This window comes from Pyrgilauda ruficollis, unplaced genomic scaffold, assembly GCF_017590135.1.
Source record: "Pyrgilauda ruficollis isolate IOZ18807 unplaced genomic scaffold, ASM1759013v1 scaffold23, whole genome shotgun sequence".
NCBI classification, from domain to species: Eukaryota; Metazoa; Chordata; class Aves; order Passeriformes; family Passeridae; genus Pyrgilauda; species Pyrgilauda ruficollis.
This window is the reverse complement of record NW_024522539.1, coordinates 8359404-8377699: the sequence shown is the minus strand read 5'-3', so window position 1 is coordinate 8377699 and position 18296 is coordinate 8359404.

Below are 18296 nucleotides of genomic sequence, written 5' to 3'. Positions count from 1 at the left end.
CTGGGATTGCCACACGTCTGGCTGCACCAGCATCTTGTTTCTGATGGAGGGCAACCACTTTTTTATATATATTACGTATTTTTATATATATATATATATATATATATATATATATAAAGAGTTCCTGGAGTCAGGCAGAATTTTCCCATCTGCCTATGATTTCTATACATATAAATATATATTAAAATATTTTTTAAAATATAAAAATAGAGTCAGTTTCCTAGCTCTTGTGTGTCTTTTGTATCTTCTTAGGGGAAGGAGGAAAGGGAGATGATCTCGTCTTCCAGTCCAACCAAACACTATAAGAGGACATACAACCAGAAGGAGGTTTTTAGCCATAGATTAGTTGTTTATGAGGTTTGGGTTGTTGCTGTTGGCAGCTGCCAGCACTGGTGGTGACACAGCTTTAACAAAGACATCACCAACCATAAGGAGTAGCTGTAGGGAGGTAGTTTGACCATATTGGGAAGATATTTGTTGCTGAGAATGTGTCTCTAGTACAGTGTGTACATCCTTGAAATAGCAATAAATAAGCTTGTGCCTGGATTTGGAGAAATAACATGTGTGTGTATTTATGGCAGGAAGTTGGCCTGGCTCCATCTCCTGCTCACCTACACATACAGCTTCTTGTACCTGTTCAGTGTCCCTTATTGCTGTCACAGGCTTTATTAGAGCCACAGTGTGGACATTTTCTGTACTCTGACTCTGTAAAATGGGTCATGTTTCAAAATGTATTAGTACCTGTGGGTTAATGAGCCTCCTCTCTCCTTTCCAGCTGTGTTCTGCTTTGAAACTCATGCTTTTTAGCACTTTTGAAAAATCTCTGCCTACACCTGTCTCTTGGCTCCCCTCCTTTCTCAGGCAGATCACAGTACTTTTAGCACAGCTGAAATAGCAGTACATTGGGCATAAAATTGGGTTTAATGCTGTGTTTGCTTCCATGTTTGGTTGTGACCTCTTCTAGTCTGGATGAGACCGCAGTGAGAATGGAGTTTAATAATAAAGTGAAATTACAGGAAGATAGAGAAGATGCCGCTGTAGGTAATTTTTGTGCTATGCTTTCATCTGGGCAGGACTGAATATAACTCTGATTCCTATTCCTGACAGCCTGTTTGACATTTCTGTCTCCTGCAGCAGTTAGACTGGTCTGTACTCACACATTTGTGCAATAGCTACTGTTCAGTTTAAAAGGAAAGGAAAGAATAGATAGGGGTCCTTGATATGCATCTAAGCAATAGCTGGCAAACCTCCCTGGCACAGGTCACTAGTCCACACTCAGTGTTGGTTCTTGAACATGAGCAGCATTTAAAATTTACACAGCTTTTCCTATGCCCTGAGCCAGCCAGTTTTCAATGACATTCATGCCTGCCCCTTCTCTTTGATATGCAGTGGTTAACCCTTGTGACAGAGTCTCACAGTGCCACCTGTGCCAGTGCTGCTGGGCACTGCCAGGAGCAGATCTGCTGGCACTTCCCAGGGCAGGAAGTCAGCCACACACTCAGCTGTTTCCTTTTTCCTTGTTGTTAGTGTTTTAGTTGCCATTAGTGAGGTACAAAAATACTTTTTCTCCAGGTTTTTTTTTTTTTTTTTATGGGATTTATCATGGTTTAGGGTGCAGGGAGGTTTTTTTTTTCCCCCCTCTGCTCCACAACCATGTTTGAATGGTGCATGGGTATGTCCCATTTCTCCTGGAACCACCCAACTGAAGGGAGCTGTCAGTACCTCTCTGGGCACTGGTGCCAGCTGGTCGTAAATGGGCATATTTATCTTCATTTGATGCCACTTTCACCCTGCCCATCCTGTGGTTTTTGTTTGTTTCCTTGAGAAAAAGAGCCATTCCACAGTCTTGGGGGTTCTGCTGATGCTGTTGTTTGGCAGTATAAAGAGTTAGAAGAGGTTGTCAGAGGAGTTAAGCTAATGATCCCCTAGTAATGATCCCTAGCAATCTTGACTGGGTTTGGCAGAGGAAGCAATTCAGGGAGTGAACTGCTTATTACAATGACCTTTACTGCATGTGTCTGTACTCAGTAATTGATACAGATTAGCCAGGAGTTAGTGTAGCATTTCATAATGGATTAATCCTGGAAAGCTGAATTATTTTTTTTCTTGGGGGCAGCTCAGAACAAGTCTGTGGTTGCTGCAGGCTTCTCTGTTCTCTGTCCTCTGCAACATCCCCTTATACCCACTCCTTGAGGGATCAGTGCATGCAAAATCTGTGCAGGACACATGCACTGTGCAGTTGGAATGGTACCTTTTAGCAGAAAATGCCCTCAAAACAGAGGCACAAGCAACCTAACTGTTTCAAGGGCAAGACAGCTGCGTTGTTTAGAATAAAAGGGGATCTTAATTTCATTTTCTTCTATATAGCACATGTAAGCACACCAGGACAGGCACACACACGTTGTCCAAGGGGCAGCAGCAGCTCTCTGTGTGTGAGTGCTGATGTTCCTAGGAGTGCATGCATGTACCAGCAGAGGGCACGCAGACTTCATTAAATGGGGACACGTGCTAATTAATAAAGCTCAGAAGCAGGTAGGAATCTACCTGCATCTGTGTCATTCCCAGACAAAGTGCTCATTCAGCTGTGCAGAAACTGCCCGTTCCAACAGACTGGCGTTATCTGAAACAGGCAGGAAGTGAGGGGGCATGAAGCATATGTTTGAAATTACATAATCCGTAGTCAAACTGTGATCATGTTTCATGTTCATGCTTAGTCAGACTGTGGCAGTGATTAGGGTTGACTAAACAGTTACTGTAGCTCCCATTTTTTCCATTGTGTGGCATCTGCTAGCTCTGTTCATCGTTAAAGTCTCAATCCAGGCAAGTGACACGGAGTGTGGATCAGCCATAATGAACTAGAGAAAGTCAGGGAGAGAGAGTCAGCAGTTTTTGTAATATATTGGCACAGGATTATTGGGAAATGTGAATTTAAAAGGAAGGCTATCTGCATTTTAGAAACTGAATCAAAGCTAAACTGTACAGTAGACTCCTCTGTTCTATCCTGCCTATGCACTTGCAGTACATTCATAATCTTCATAAAGGAGAAAATGAATTGGTGAAATAGGCTGTTTTATGATAATATCCCATATGTTATCAGATTCATGCAGGCAGAATCACACTAATGAAGAGAAATTGCAGTTTGTGTCGGGCTTGCAGGCCTCGCTGAGGCAGATTAACAGTGGCGAGGGTGAGAGGCAGCACAGTGCCTTGGCAGGCTGCCCGAGAGCTAATCAATGCAGATGGAGTCAAAGGGACTGCCAGCCTGATTCCCAACAGTTTCATCTGGGAGCAGGAATGACTGTATCCATCAGTGCTCCTTGATAAGACAGCCTTTAAGCTTGTGGTAAGAATGAGCCCATTTGGGGAGGCAGAGCTGAGCAATACTAAAAGCGATGACTCCACATGCAGTGCAGGGGAGAGGTGGGTGTTTAATTTTAGCTGCTGACCTGATTTCATGCTGAATGACAAGTATCTATAGGAATCCTCAAGGGCCAATCAGTTGCTATGCTAGTGAAGCTTTTGGAGAAATGCATTTAATTTTATTCAAGTGATGCCTTTAAGGAAGCAATTATGATTTTAGCTCTCAGAAGTTCGGACTCCTTCAGGTTGATTTCAGCTAGTGCTAAGCTGAACTTCTTTCATGTTTCATGTGGCTGAAATTGAACTCAGTTGTTTATTTAACATGGCACACACCAATGATCTGAAATATCCCAGTTTTCCTGTGCTGTTCAATCTTTTTCACCAATATAAGAGCAAACTTGGTGCAGAACCAAAACAATTGATGTCCTTTTGCCATTTGCATGCACACCCTGAAATGAGGCTTAGAAAATAAAGGAACCACAGGGTGTTGACATCAAGGAACTCCTTTGCAGAGTGTTCTTCATGCCTTTGTGCTTGAGGAGAGTGTACTTGTGGTGACCCAGGAGAGGGCTTTCATTTTTCAAGAGGAAGAGTGGTAAAGATCTCAGTCCACATATCATGAAGTCCCTTGTCATAGAAGACACTCGTGAAAAAAATATGAGAGTTGGGCCCACACGTGGGTCAGATGTTTCACTTTGCACTGGTGATAGAATCCTGGCCACTAGGAACATTAGTCACTTGGAGCCCTTCCCTTGGGGCAGTGTGTTTCTGATCAAAAATGAAGGCAGCAGTCAGCCATGAGCTTAGACTCAAATTGTTCAGTATCATTGTTTAAATGTGAAGTAGTAGGGCTTTTAATACTGTTAATAATATGGTAGGAGCTCAGTTGTTATGTTCATACTCTGTTCTGCTGCTGTTACTGGCTTATGGAGGTAGGGTATGGATCCAGGTTTGGTTTATGCCCATCTTTCCACTGTCATATTGATTGATTTGAAAGTTCCTGTTTGGAGATCACTTTGCATTATTCCCTCCCCAGTTCTGACTTCAGTGAAAAATGGCTGGACCAAATGCCAGGCTTTGTGGATGGGATTTGTTTGTTTTCTGTGGCTAGTTGCTGACTGGAACCTCATCTGCATGTTTGTGTTGGCTTTTTATTTTCACTTGTCTCTGAATCTGTCCAGTGATTAGTTTGTTGACAGATGGCTTTTCCCTTGAATAAGATACAGTGAGTAGATGTTCTGAATGTCCCAGAAGGGCTCTGGCATTTGTCCTCATGACAATGAAAAACACCCTGGCATTTTCTGCCTTCTCTGAATTTGCCTTTCATTTGTGTATTGTATAGATTTCTCTAAGGACAAGGAAAGAAAAATGTTAAAATGTGGTTATGACAGGCAAAATGGCAGGTCAAAAATGCCTTTTCCTCAGTATAAGGAAAATTATTTTCTTGCAGTTTCTGTGTATTGCAGTTCACACTTCCTTGCTTCAGTGGATAAATGTGGGGTTTACCACTTTTTGAGGTAACACAGCAAAAATAAGGATAGGTTTGATTCCACTTGCCTTGTTCTGACAGGGTTCCCATCCCTTGCACCCATGCAGATGGTTTGAGGCTCTGAGGTTACACAAGCAATACAGGCAGGGCAGTGGGAAGACATCAGGGTTTTCACATGGATATAGTGGGAGCTGTGGGACATTTCCTTGGTGATGTGCAGGGAGAAAGTAACTTAATCCAACTCTGTCTCCAGTTTGAGATTGGACATGCAGGGCTGGCATCTAAGGGAGAGGAGAAGCCCTCTCCCTGTTGTCTCTATGTTGCCCAGTCTTGAAATGGAACTGCTGAAATGCAATCACTGAAACACCCTGAAACCAGGCATCCTCTGATGCTGGGACTGGTCCCTCTCCAAAAGGAAAAGGATCTCAAAATCATAATACTTTATATAATCTCCTAGTCACAGCTTTCATGAAACAAAAGCCTCCCAAAAGCATCCTTCCTTCAACAGCTACAGGTGAAAATGTCTCATCTGAGCAATGCTGAGCCCCTGTGCTGCTGCAGCTGGGTGCTGGGGACAAACTCACCCTTTTCCCACCACAGGGATGTGCAGAAATCCACAAACCCTGCCTCTGCTTTTTCTTTTCCCCTGCACTAAATTCTTCAATTTTGTAGCATGTGAGTCAACTTGTAAAAATGACTCACGAGCTCATTCCAGCCTTCTGAATTGGGAGCCAAATTAAAATACTACTTGCAATGCATATATTGAAGAGAACGAAAAGTGTCTGTTCTGAGTGTCAGGCATTAGCACAGCATATCTGAAGGCCTGTCTTGAGCTAGTCTGATACTTGCCAGCAGGAAAGCTGGTGTATAAGTAGGATTCAGCTAACAGAAAAAAAAGTTTTGAAAATCAACTCAAGGTTAAAAAAAAAAAAATCTAATTAAACTATAAATTGTATTAATCGTAAATGTATAAAAGTTTATTAATTTTGAAATGCCATTCTTGGATGGAATGGTTTATTTTTAAGATGCTGAAAAGGTGGTTTTCCTGCAGGGCTGCAACAGCTGGTGATGAGCTTCTCCTGTTGCTGGTTTGACTTCTGAGTAGGCATTGTCTGGGTTTAACCTGGTGTTGTGTGGGCAGGTGCCCTTAGAACGGCAGGGACGATTCTTCTCAATCTCCATCTTTGGCCTTCTGGGAGCCTTTACATCAGGGCCAGCCAGTCTTTCTGACATTGCCACCCACATACCAAAATCCTCTCTGGAAGCTGATCTCATGCAAGAAATGACAGCAGCAGGACTGAGATCAAGTGCACAGCAATACAGGCTGTATTGGAGAGTGACTCAGTGGGGTCAGGCCTGGCTTTCCTGGCACATTTTCTTTTTGGTGAGGTGAGGGCTCAGTCAGGCTGCACATTGACATAGTCCCAGCATTAACTTTCTGTTCTGAATGATGTCCAAAATTAGGCATCGTCCACAGCAGCACCACCTCAGCAATCATGCAGAGGTGGTGCATCACCCTGAGAGCATGGAGGTGGAAATGCCACCCCGGCTCAGGCAGGGTGATGTGTGTGGTGTGCACACGAGAGCCTTTGACTAACACATAAATCTGGCATATAAATCCCAGCACTTCTACCTCCAGGATGTTTCTGTGGCATTACTGTGAACCTTAGGGCAAGAAGGTGAGAACTGCAGCAAAAAGCGGGGAATCACCTGAAGAAAAGATGTTTCAGAGTGTCATCTTTCATTTGTGCTAGCTCCTCAGTCCAGCCATGGTCCCCCTTTTCCCAGGCTGCTGTGTGACTGGGGCAGAACAGTGGTTGTATCCAGGAGCAGCACTTGCCCCAGGTTTCTTTCCTGGTCCCATACCACCACTGTAATAATTTATGTCCCATTTCCAGGACAGTGGGTGTGAAATGGGAAGATCTGTAAGCCTGATGGGACCATGTTACCAACTTATGGATGAGCCAAAAAAACCCCATATTGCATTACTGGCAAAAACAACCACCTTAAATAGGAAGTGTTTCACTAAACAGCTATTCTGGTTTAAGGTGTTATTGAAAAGAAAACAATAACTAGTCACATGCTGTGGGAACTACATCCACAGGAATATATTTTTCTTCAAGTCTAGTAATTGTAAAGATTAAGAATGTTCTTTGTTCTAGCAAAGTTCATGCAAATTAAATGTGCACATATTGTTGCCACTTATCAGTATGTAAATAACATATGTGAATAATTGCCAGTAGGTGGTAGTGTGTGTTTTCCAGATAAGTTTATGACTTAGTACTGCAAGTGTTTCATGTTTGAGGTGACTTAGAAAGATCCTGTCATCTTTAATGTATGATCTCAAACCATCATTGCTTTGAATTTAGTCCCTGGTTTCCCTGATTTGATAGTATGTTTCACAAACATCAGCCCATCTCAGAGAGACATATTTTGATTTTCCTTTTTACACTTATGGACAAAGCTAACTGGAAACATTTTGAAAAGTGCCAATTACTGTGAGCCCAGAGAATTCAAATGCATGTCTTCATTGGAATGATTGGATTGCTCTCTAGTGTTTCATTTTAGGAGAAAAGCTTTTGATAAATAAATGCATTATTTTAGTGATTTATAATCTTATAATTGCTCTGTCATACAAAGTGTCTTGAGAATTCCTGGAGGAACTTGCTGGAAGAGGAGCAATTCAGTTACTGGACATCAGAGTCTCTTCAGTGCCTCATCGGGCTTTGTAGGGAAAGGAAAGAAGTGACCATATAGAAAAGATGAGGGGTTTTGTTGGAACCCATCACTTCTTTGGCTCCTGTGTTATTCCTTGCTGAGAGCAATCAATACAAAATCAGTGCTGTTGCCCCAGTGCATCACACAGGAGGAGATGCCCACGCTCCCTCCTGTGAGTGTGTGCCTGGGTTGGCGCTGGTCCATCCCCAGGTGAAGCCCAGGCCACTCCTGCAGCCAGCCTGCTCTCTTTTCCTGCCTTTGCAGAGCTCTGGGAAGGGACTGCTTTCTTGTTTGGCAGAAGAAGGGGATGCCAGTGGTAAAGATTCTTTCTGTGGTGTTGCCTGCCAGGAAGCAAGGCAGAGGTCGGGAAAGGCGCTATAAATATTTCTGCAGTAACTCAAAGGCAGTGAGTGTTTTGGTTGATTTGTTTTTCCTGGGGTGTGTGAGACTGCTCTCCTCTGTGCAGGTGTCTGATTCATGTGAGGCTTCCTTTTTCTTTCTTTTCCTACTTGTTTCCTGCCTGTGCAATTGTTGCTTGCACTTGCAGCACTTTTGCTCAGCCCGGCAGTCCCACAGAATGCAATTAGGTTATTTGTGCAAATGCTTTTCGTCATGAATACGGTCTGCAGAGTCAGACCTTTTGCTTCTTCCTTCTGCTTCTAACCTGTCCCTCCCAAGTTTCCTTTCTCATTGTTTTTCCTTTCACTTATGTCTGCCTGCTGTTAGGGCAAGCTAGCAGAGAAGGAAGTGGGGGAGGGCTGTTTCTGCAGGGGTTTCAGTGCAAATAGCTGCATGGCTTATAATTTCTTGAGCAGATTAGGCTGTTCTTGGCATGCACTCAGGCTGAGAGAGAACTGCTTATTGCCAGGTGAAGTTACTGTGTTTGTGCCACCAGTGTCCACAAGCTGCACTGGCAGGAATTGCAGTGAGTGTAAGGAATGGATCAGTACTTGGCCCTTCCCAGGAGCAGGACTGGTGATCCCAGAGGGGCTGTGCAAATGAGATCTGAGGTGAAACAGATCCCCACTGAGCTTAGGGAGCTGTGGCTGTCCTGTGTGTAGAGGAAGGCTTGGGCATACTCATGGCCAAACCTCCAAATCAGAAAGCTTCCATCTCTAAATGAGTCCTGGTTCAACTTTATTGCAGCTTGTTTTATATTTACTTCTTTATGGTTGTTTGGTTGTTGTTTTGTTGGGGTTTTTTTTGTTTGTTTTGTTGTTGTTGTTGGTTTTGTTTTTTTGTTTTTGTTTTTTTGTTTTTGTTTTTTTGGTTTTTTTTTGTCTCAAAGTAATGCTTATCTCCAGTAATGAAAGAAAATGCAAAGTGATAAAAATAGGAGCTGGAGGTGATCACACAAGCTTGCAGCCTGCTTCCAGTCCCAGGCAGCCATGTACAACCACTCTAGGACAGAGGTGAAATGCAGTTAACCTGCCCTGTTTGCCTTTCTGTGTTATCTGTTCTTAACCTGCTCCCTTGAGATCTAAGCTGACTGTGTAAAAGGTGGGATAAAATCTGATTTTGTGAAGAAATAATTTTTATTGACTGGAAGTGAATGATATCAAGTAAGCCATTCAAAGCTGGAGCCCATTTGGAAAATGCTGAGCTTAATATTTCTGTTCTGCTTTCTGTGGTCTAAATGGCAACTGCCAGAGGCAAACTCAAGTGGGAGAGAGGCATACTACCCACATGTATGTCCTTTTGTAAATATACCTGTGAATAAACTGATAACAGAAAACAGATTAGTGAGAGTTGGTTTCATGCTTGGAGATTGAGTTTCATGAGAAATGTAGATTGAAGGGAGGAAATCTCAGGTTCGGAAGCTGGTTGTATCGTGTGGAAGGCAAGAAACCACAAACTCAGTAGTAGAAAAGCGTTGCAGAAACAAGAATAGAGATGTTAATTTAACAACTGAAATCAGACATGCCAGAGACTTTTAAATTGTGTTTTGTTTTTATGGAAATAGTCCATCCTGGACCAACAGGGTTTCTGGACCCTGAATATTTCTGTTTCTTCTTACTGGGTGCACTGGTGACAGCGCCGTGTGTGGTGATAGGTCCCAAAACTCCTTTGAGTTTTCTATTTGGAATGAAGAAGAGGAGTGGGAGGCAGCTTTACCTAAGTGCACACAGTATATAATCTATGAATGAATACAGAATGAGAGCTAGATGGGACATTGTTCCTGGAATAAGACCAACACATCCATGCTTCAGTACTCTAAAAAGACAATCCTTCTCAAACTACATGTAACGTGGGCTTGTGCTTAGAGATGTACCATATTCCAAACACACAAATTCTGTTGACTGTGGCTGAACTTTGTCCTGGTCTAGACAGTCCCAGACTGGGCCCAGTGCTAAGGAATTTCATCTAACTCTCCAAAGTGTTTTGCCTTTGGATTCAGTTTTCCCTCTTGAGTCAATGCGGTCTGAAAAAACAGAAACAAAGACCTTGAGAATTGTTATTTCCATCTTCCTTTCAACGTATTCTTTCTGCTAGGAAGCGGGAAAAGCATGAGCTTGACACACTTTATTTCACACTCTCACTCCAGCTGCAGGAGCTGTAGAAGCTGGGGGGTTTGACAAGGCAGATGTGGTGAGGCTGAACTGGGACTTGTTCCATTACAACTTCCCACTACAGCTGTGGGGAAAATCCTGACTGGGGAGACTTCAACACTGATGGTGATGTGCAAGTCGAAGGTTGTGGACAAATCTCCAGCTCACTGGCTGGAAGAAGGAAAAATAGTTCTAGAAATCCCATCAACTTTCACCTAAGACCTTTGCTTTCTGGTGTACAGTGCAAGTTAAAGGTACAATTGAGAGTTGGGGTTCTTTATCTAAAGTACAATTTTGACTGGGAATTACTAAAAGGCAGTAAAAATGGAAGCGTATTATGCTTTTTTCAGAGTCCCTTCTTGATGATTGTCGTTTGAGGGATGAGAATGTCCAATTTGCCACGATGCACAAAGTTATGGCAGCTGTTCCATATTGCTAGATTGGAAATTAAAATGGAGATCTATTTAAATTGTCTGACACTACCAGCAAGCTTGAAAGCAATGCTTTAAAACATAACAGAACTCTAATCTCGGTCCTGAGGGGTAGTCAGTAACATTAAAAGCAAATGTCTTTTTCCAAATGGCCTTTAACTACTTTGTGTCTTTTCCTTTTTGTTGCTAAATTCTGCTTTTCATGGCAACCATTTGATGAAGTGAACAGAATTTCTGAGAATGTCAAAGACCAAATCCTAAGTGAGAACATTTCAGCAGGTCTAGTCTGTTATGATAATAAATATTTTCAGGAATGTTTAAGTTATGCTAACCTTTAAAAAAGAATGGCTCACATTTCTATTTTCTTTCTTCATAAATGTCCGGTGCCTGAAACTTCTTAACAGTTTCTTCATCTAAAGATAAGACTGGGTTTATCTCTACCTGTAAAAGGTAATGCAGTGTCTTAGCTTAGGAATTTCTAGGACCTTTGCCTGTCAACACACAATCAAATCTAACTTTTGATCCTAGTGCTGCTGCTTTAGCAACACCAATTTTATATAGACTAGAAAAACTCATAATATAGGAAATTGTTCTTTGAATCACGTGTAATTCCAGACCTGTGTTTCAGAACTCAAAATTATCCAGTTTGATTTGTTGTCACCATAAAAGCATTAATGTTTTTATCCAGTAATTCTTAATCCACAGAAAGAATGCACTGTTGAGATCTCTGCAATTTTTTTTGTCCTGAATATGCCAGTTCATCTCACTCATAGTGAGCATTAATCACTAAATGTAGCATTGTGATGTGTTCAGGAAATATTTGAGGAGGCTGTAGAAAGGCACACCATTAAAAAAGAAACAAACAAGACCAAGTAGATTGTATTGTTCCTTGTGGGTGAAATTCACCTGCCTAAAGCTGAAATAAATATGTGACAGACTCTTGTGCTAAGGCACCTCCAATTCCACTGCTCCCTGTGTTCTGTTTTGCTTCCCACACATCCTGCAATGACGAAGGTACTCTGTTCTAAAATACCATTTGCATTTCCAGGGGGGCATACTGGAAAGTAGGAAGGGTGCAACAGACCCTGGAAAGAGCAATGTGCTATTGATTAATCTGTCCTCTGGATGAACCCTGGTAAAAACCTGCGTTTCCAAAATTCTGAAATAATCTGCATACAAATAATGGCAGGATGAGTTCTCTCTGGGATTATATGACTACATAAATAAGCAGTTCTTCAGTGCAGCATGTGGTTTTCTAATTTCCAGTAAAATGGAATGAGTCACACATGACAACAGCATTGCCACTAACCAGTGTGGCATGGCATCTGAAAAAGATAGCACTGGAAGGGTGTGAACTGCAGAGCAGATGATGGGGCTTGAAACATCTTGTTTGCTTTGGCAGGGCAACCAGAATCTTGATGCTTTCCCACAATCTGCTCCAAGGATATAGGTTTTGCTGTGCTGTATCAGATATTACCCTGGGAATTTGTGTGTCCTGCCTTTGCCAATGGACAGCTCTTGATGCTTCAGATAAAGATAAATGCCCAGACTCCCCACAGGGGAATTCCAAAGTTGGATGGTGTGTCTTCAAGTAGGGTTTACATTACTGCAGATTACCAGGGGAGGGTTTTTCTCTCTGGTACCAAATCTACTCAGGCAAAAAAAGGCCCAAGACAGCTCCCAAGTGCAGGCTCACATACCATACATATTATTTCTATGTAGGTACATGTGTTGGTATGGGCCTTAGGCTGAGTTCACTCCAGAGGGAGAGTCTAGCCATAGTCATGTCTTAGCACAGGCCCAGGATTTTCTTCCTCATGTCTGGAGAGTTTCTGCTTGGCAGCACAGCTGCACCGGAGCAAAGCATCCCGTGGCTGCTGCTGCCATTGGACCCTGAGTCTGAGAGGAGGTCATGCAGAGTCTCAAAAGGTGAAAGCCCAAATTAAAGAGATTAAAAGCAAAGCCCTTCCCTTTATTTCTGCACCTCTAGAATTGGGGATCAAATCTTCTGGTGTTAATAAATTTGAAACTCAGAAAATTTTCAGTTCAAAAGCAAGATGGAAATGACCTAGCACTTGGTCACTGTTACAGGGCACTAAGGTTGTCAATTTTGTAGTCATGAGTGACTTCTGCCTTTTTGGATCTATTGTATGAAAGTGGTGTCAGACACTTTTTCCTTTGAATGTTTCTCTGAAGGAATATTTGTTAAAGGAGGGGTGGGAGGAGGATGCAAGTAATTATTTTTCTTCTCCTGACATATCCCCAAACACAGTCATATTTAGGCAGAGTTAATGGTGATGTTCTAGGTGCCCAGTATTACATTTTCATTGGTTTATGCTGCCTCCTCCCTGTCAGTATTGTCCACAGAAAGGGCTCAGGGAGTGCAGTAGTTTAAGCTGCAGTTTAATTCCCTGTAGATGGAGATTTGCTGTGACAGAAATGCCTGCTGTCCTGGCAGTCTCTCACATCTGCTGGAGGCAGAAGAGTATGTCAAACAATAACTCAGCCAGCAGATGTGGTTCTGTAGGGACAGTAGTGTCTGTGGTACGAAAATTCCCTCCCAAAATACAGATCTGTGGGGACAGTAAGTGTCTGTGTCAGTGACAACTTTATAGCATCTGCTGGGACAGTAATGCCTGTGATACGTAAATGCATCTCTGCATCTGCTGGGGCAGTCAGAGAGAGATGTATTGTATATATCCAGTTCTACATGTGAAAATCTCCTTCTCTTTAGTTCAGGGGATTTGTTTGATTCCCTTTCCCACAGAGTTAATAAGAATGATTTTATGTAAGAAGAGCTGAAGGTATTTGTGAGTCTTTTGCACGTAGGACAGACATTGCCACATTTCAGCTGCCAAGAAATGCTGCTACATTTTCTCCTACCATGGTATTAATCATTAATGGCTTTGTTCTCAATGAACAGCCTGAGTATCTTCAATGATGCTCTTGTGAGTGCTAATGCTTTGTGGTTGCAGTGAGAGCATCACATGAGAAATGTGTTTGTTCAGAGAAGAGGAGATGCACCACAAACACAGCATTCTGACCCAGACCAGATTTCAAATATTCCTAAGGACAGGTGTGCACAGATAAAGATTTTTAATTTGGCCTCATCTCTAGGTTAAGCACTGGACCCATGTTAGGAAGGATTGCACTGGGGGCAGTCAATTTTCCAGCAGCAGCAACTCCATTCAGATGTCAGGGTATTTTGCTACAACAAAGGCTGATGTTGACATTTTTTCTTGGATAGAGACAGATGCAAGAGCTTCTGCCTCAAGGTTATCCATTATACTGTATATTAACTAGATGTTTTAACACTGGGCTTCCTGCAGAGACAGCAGTGAATGATGATTAATACTTATCAATTAAAATCTAATCTTTTTCCCATGTGTATTTATATGCCGAACTTCAACCTACAAGGCAATTCTGTGACAGGAATTAGATATTCTTTTGTTGGAGAGCACTGGAATTATGGTCAGGGATGTATTATTCACTCGTTTATTATGACTATTGCGTTTGTGCCTGGTTTTTGCCTAGGCATTGTATATAAACATAGTGTCTGTGAAAAGGAGTTAATAAACAATTGCCATTAAAGGGACAATTATTTTCTCTTTCTTCATGTAGCAGCTCTGAGTAGGAGGTGAGGGATGGAGGAGAGAGGAAGCAAAGGTTGTACATGTTTTATGACCATAACTATAATTAACTATTTGAGAGATTAAAGTTATATTAAATTTTAATTATAATTTACTATTTCAGAGATTAAAACTGATTAAAAAAGACTCAAGGTTATGAGGTACCTCACAGATCAATGAGTTATCTAGCTCAGTCTAAACATACAGATATAAATCTTTATTTTTTGTTTTTCTTTTTCCTTTTTAGCCCAGCCCAGTTGAACAGGCAGTGCCCACGAGTGCGGTGGGTGCCTCGCAGCCCGCAGACGCCGGCGCAGCATCGCAGCCGCAGAGCTGGCCCACGGGCCATGGTAACAAAGAGCTCCAATCCCGCAGCCGCGGAGCGGGAGCCTCCGCTGGGAGAGGGAGAGCTGCTCGCGGGAGCACACGGGAAGGATGGGCTCCAAACGCGCCGTGTGAGAGCAAAGGAGAGGCAGAAGGGATTTTCATTTCGAGCTCTCCTTGGCACGGTTGTTAAACACCACTCCATTCAGATGCACCGTGCGATAACCCTGGTTCAGAGCGAGAGGCAGGGCGGAACAATAACTGAAGGAGGCCACTCACAACCCTGGTGGAGAGTCTTAAAGTGGGCAGGTGATCTGGCTGGTTAGTTCTGATTTATTACAAAGGCATCTTTATGCTTTTTGAATTCCCTTCCATCACTCATGTTAAAAAAAACTGCATTCTTATAAGGCACTTCATCCCCTCCATGCATGCACACGCTCATCGCTCATGTCACGCTACCAGCAAAGGCATATGAAGGAAGTGCAGTTATGTGATGCCCATTACAAAAATCTTTTTTGTTTATTATATTGGAAACAAGCACTTCAGTAAAGCTGCTAGGAACTGGTTCAGGTTTACGGTACTGTATCGACATTATCCGAGACTGATGGTGACTGTTAAAGGTGCAAGACTTTTTCTGGTTTGCAGCAAAATTGCTTTTCATGACTTGTCCCAGAAGGTCTTTGTTTTTAAAAAAATATTTTGCAAATGAATTCTGTAGCAGGGAGAGGTGTGGAATTATGGGAATGAAAGGGCTTGTGGAAACATCATCTTTCCATTTTGTAGTTTTTGATGTGACATTCCTTATCACAAGGGAAAGAGGCACTTCTGCAGCTTCCCTACCCCTGAGCCTCCTACCAGCTCAGAGAGGCATCACAAAGCCACTCACTATTCAATCTCCATTTCATTTCTTGTCGTTTATTAACACAACCATACTGTTGTGAGAGCTCGGCCCATCCCTTAGTAAAAGCCTTCAAAGTGGCTGGAACAACTGGTGAAAGAATGATAAACATTTTCAGCTGAAATTGGTCAGATTATGGATGAGTTGTTTATAAACATCTCATCTAGAACTGTCAGGAGGTGGAGCTGACATCATTGGAAGATGATAAATTCTGACACGGTGCTCTGAGATTTCACTGCCACCGAATGTAGGTTAATATGGGATTCAATAGGAAATCTGGCTTGTGTATTGCTGCATATTACAGGAAACGAAGGAACTTGTCATTTGTCTGCAGATTGCTAATTGCAGTTTATTGCACATGCAAAAGGTTAATTTGAGTATGTTATCACAGTAATCACATGCGCTGCCTCAGATTAAACTATACCCCTACACTAACTGATGAGCTGGCCTGTGGGATTTGGGACATTATTTTGTAATATTATGGCAAAATAATACTACATATTATGGCAAATAAGAATTTTGAGTAAATGCTGTAAGAGTGGGCAACAGTGTCTTTAAGTGCAAAAAAAACCAGAGTTATAAGTCTCTGGTATGAAATACTTTCCCTTAACCCTTAATTTAATTATTCCCTGAGATGCACGTAATTTATTCTTTGTGATAATTGAAAACAGAAGACTCATCTATTCTAAATGAAAATTATATCCTATTCTTATTATTGTTAATGCTTTGTATTTAGAGGAGCATTTAAAGGGCTGAGATGAATTCATGACCTCTTCATGCTAGGTGCTGTATATATACACACAGTAAGCTCACTGCCCCAAAGACCTTACACTTTAATTAAATAAAGGTTGGAGGAAGGAAGTTTTATTACTTCTGTCACAAATGGGAAATGATAACAGAGAGAAACTAAAAGGACTGAGAATTACACTCCTCCTGCACCGAGTCCTGTATTTGCCTGTAATATATCCTCCCTTCCTGCTTTTGTTAAGTTGCTGTAAATTGCTAGGTAGATGGTTGGTCTCTCCCCCAGAGATGGAGTTTAATTCTGTGCATGTTTCAAGGTTTTATGGAACCAAAGGTGTTCTGTAGATAGATAACACTTTAATTTAGACCTGATTAAGTTAGTCTGAAGCAATACTTTTGTGGAGGGAGTAGATTTGTATGAATCTGGTGCACGTTGCTTGTTGCCATATGAACATGCTGCTGCATAGCTGCTGTGCTCCCCGGGGGCTGCGCTCTTGGTGCATGGGGGTTTTAAGGTACACCAGTATAACTTTTTAATTGTTATTATTCCCTCTAGTTTGCACTTAAATGTCTTCCAAAATAGTAAAAAAGTAATAGGCTTGAGATGTTGGAGCATTCCACAGGATTCATGGGGTTCTTGGAACACCAGTGCAGGCTTAGTCTCCCAGAAATGCATCTTCGTCTCCCCCTCCTCCCTGGAAGTGCTGTGCTCATTCTGAAGTGCATTTTAAGCATTTTTAATTGGAGCTTCTAGCATAGCATTAAAAATAAAGCCAGCTCTGCCTGAAATCTTGCTTTGTGAATTTTATCTACAGAGGAACATAAACCTGAAGATAAGTTGTTTCCTTTTTTCTCCTTGTTCAGTACAATACAGTGATCTGTTTAAGCAGATGGGGTAGGAAGGGGAAGGAAGGAAAAAATTGACAAGTCAGGTGAAGGAACAAAGCAAAGAACAAGTAAAATCCAAGCACAACCCAACCACTCTCATATCTTTGCATTTCATTACTTATGACTTCCACTGTTGGACTCCAACAACACTAAGTCCCCGCAGTGATGTGTCTTTCCCTCATCTCATCTCTGTCCTGTCTTGCCCCTGTCTGGTAAATGGGTACAGTGATGTTTTGTCTCACAGATTTTAGACTCCTTGAATTAAAAAGATTGCAAGGAATCAGGCTTTAAAAAAAATTATTTTATTTAATAAAAAAGAGTATTATTTTGTTGTTATAAGTTTTATGGATGCCTGAGCACTTATAAGTGATCTCTTGTTTACCCTATGGAAACCAGCACTGCTGCCTATGCAAGTAAATCTGTAGAATAAGTAATCTTTTAAATACGAAACTTCAGTTTCCTTAGTTGATGGGACAAGCTCAGCACTTAGGAAAACACATCACCAGTGTGTTCCCTTGCTGGAAAACAATCCACTGGAGCTTTGTTATACAACATTCAAACATCCTGGCGAAGTGACAGTAATTTGCAATAAACACTGTATGTAAACAATTACCTGTGACTTGTTACACTTGTTTGTACAGGCAGCTGGCTAAACAGACCTGGGTGCACTTGTAAACGTCTGTCCCTGTCACACCTGATACTCTAAAACAATTGCTTGTTATATGATTACTCTGAAAAAATCAGGGGTTTCTACCTGACAGCTGGCAAGGACTGAGTATGGATGCTTACAGACGGAAAAGTGACAGAGAAATCAAATGTGATGGTGGTGTTTTTATGACAACAGTGAGGGCACGTTGATGTCTACTCCTCCCCTCAAGGAAGATCTTTGTGACAGAGTACTTGACGAAAAAAACACTTTTGCTGGTTGAAGGGTCCTGTGGTGGTAGAGGTGAAAGAAAGTCATTTGGTCATACAAGGTCCAAGAAGAGGCAGAGGTGGTTTATTTTCCCGTGGTTTAGCAAGGCGGTGTGAGATGCTGGTGATGCTAGGCTGGAGCAGCTGTGCGGGAGGCGCTCCCACCCTCCGGGCTCTTTATGGGCAGAAACGCGGGGAGCTGGGAGCGAGCTGTCAGGGCGCTCCGGCCGGCAGGCGCTGCCGGGGGCCGCAGGCCGGCACCGGGACACGGCTGCGCTCGGCTCAGGGCCGTCACCCCGCGCCCGGGGTGCGCCGGGCAGGGGGGGCCGCGGCTCTCACGGGCTCTGACCC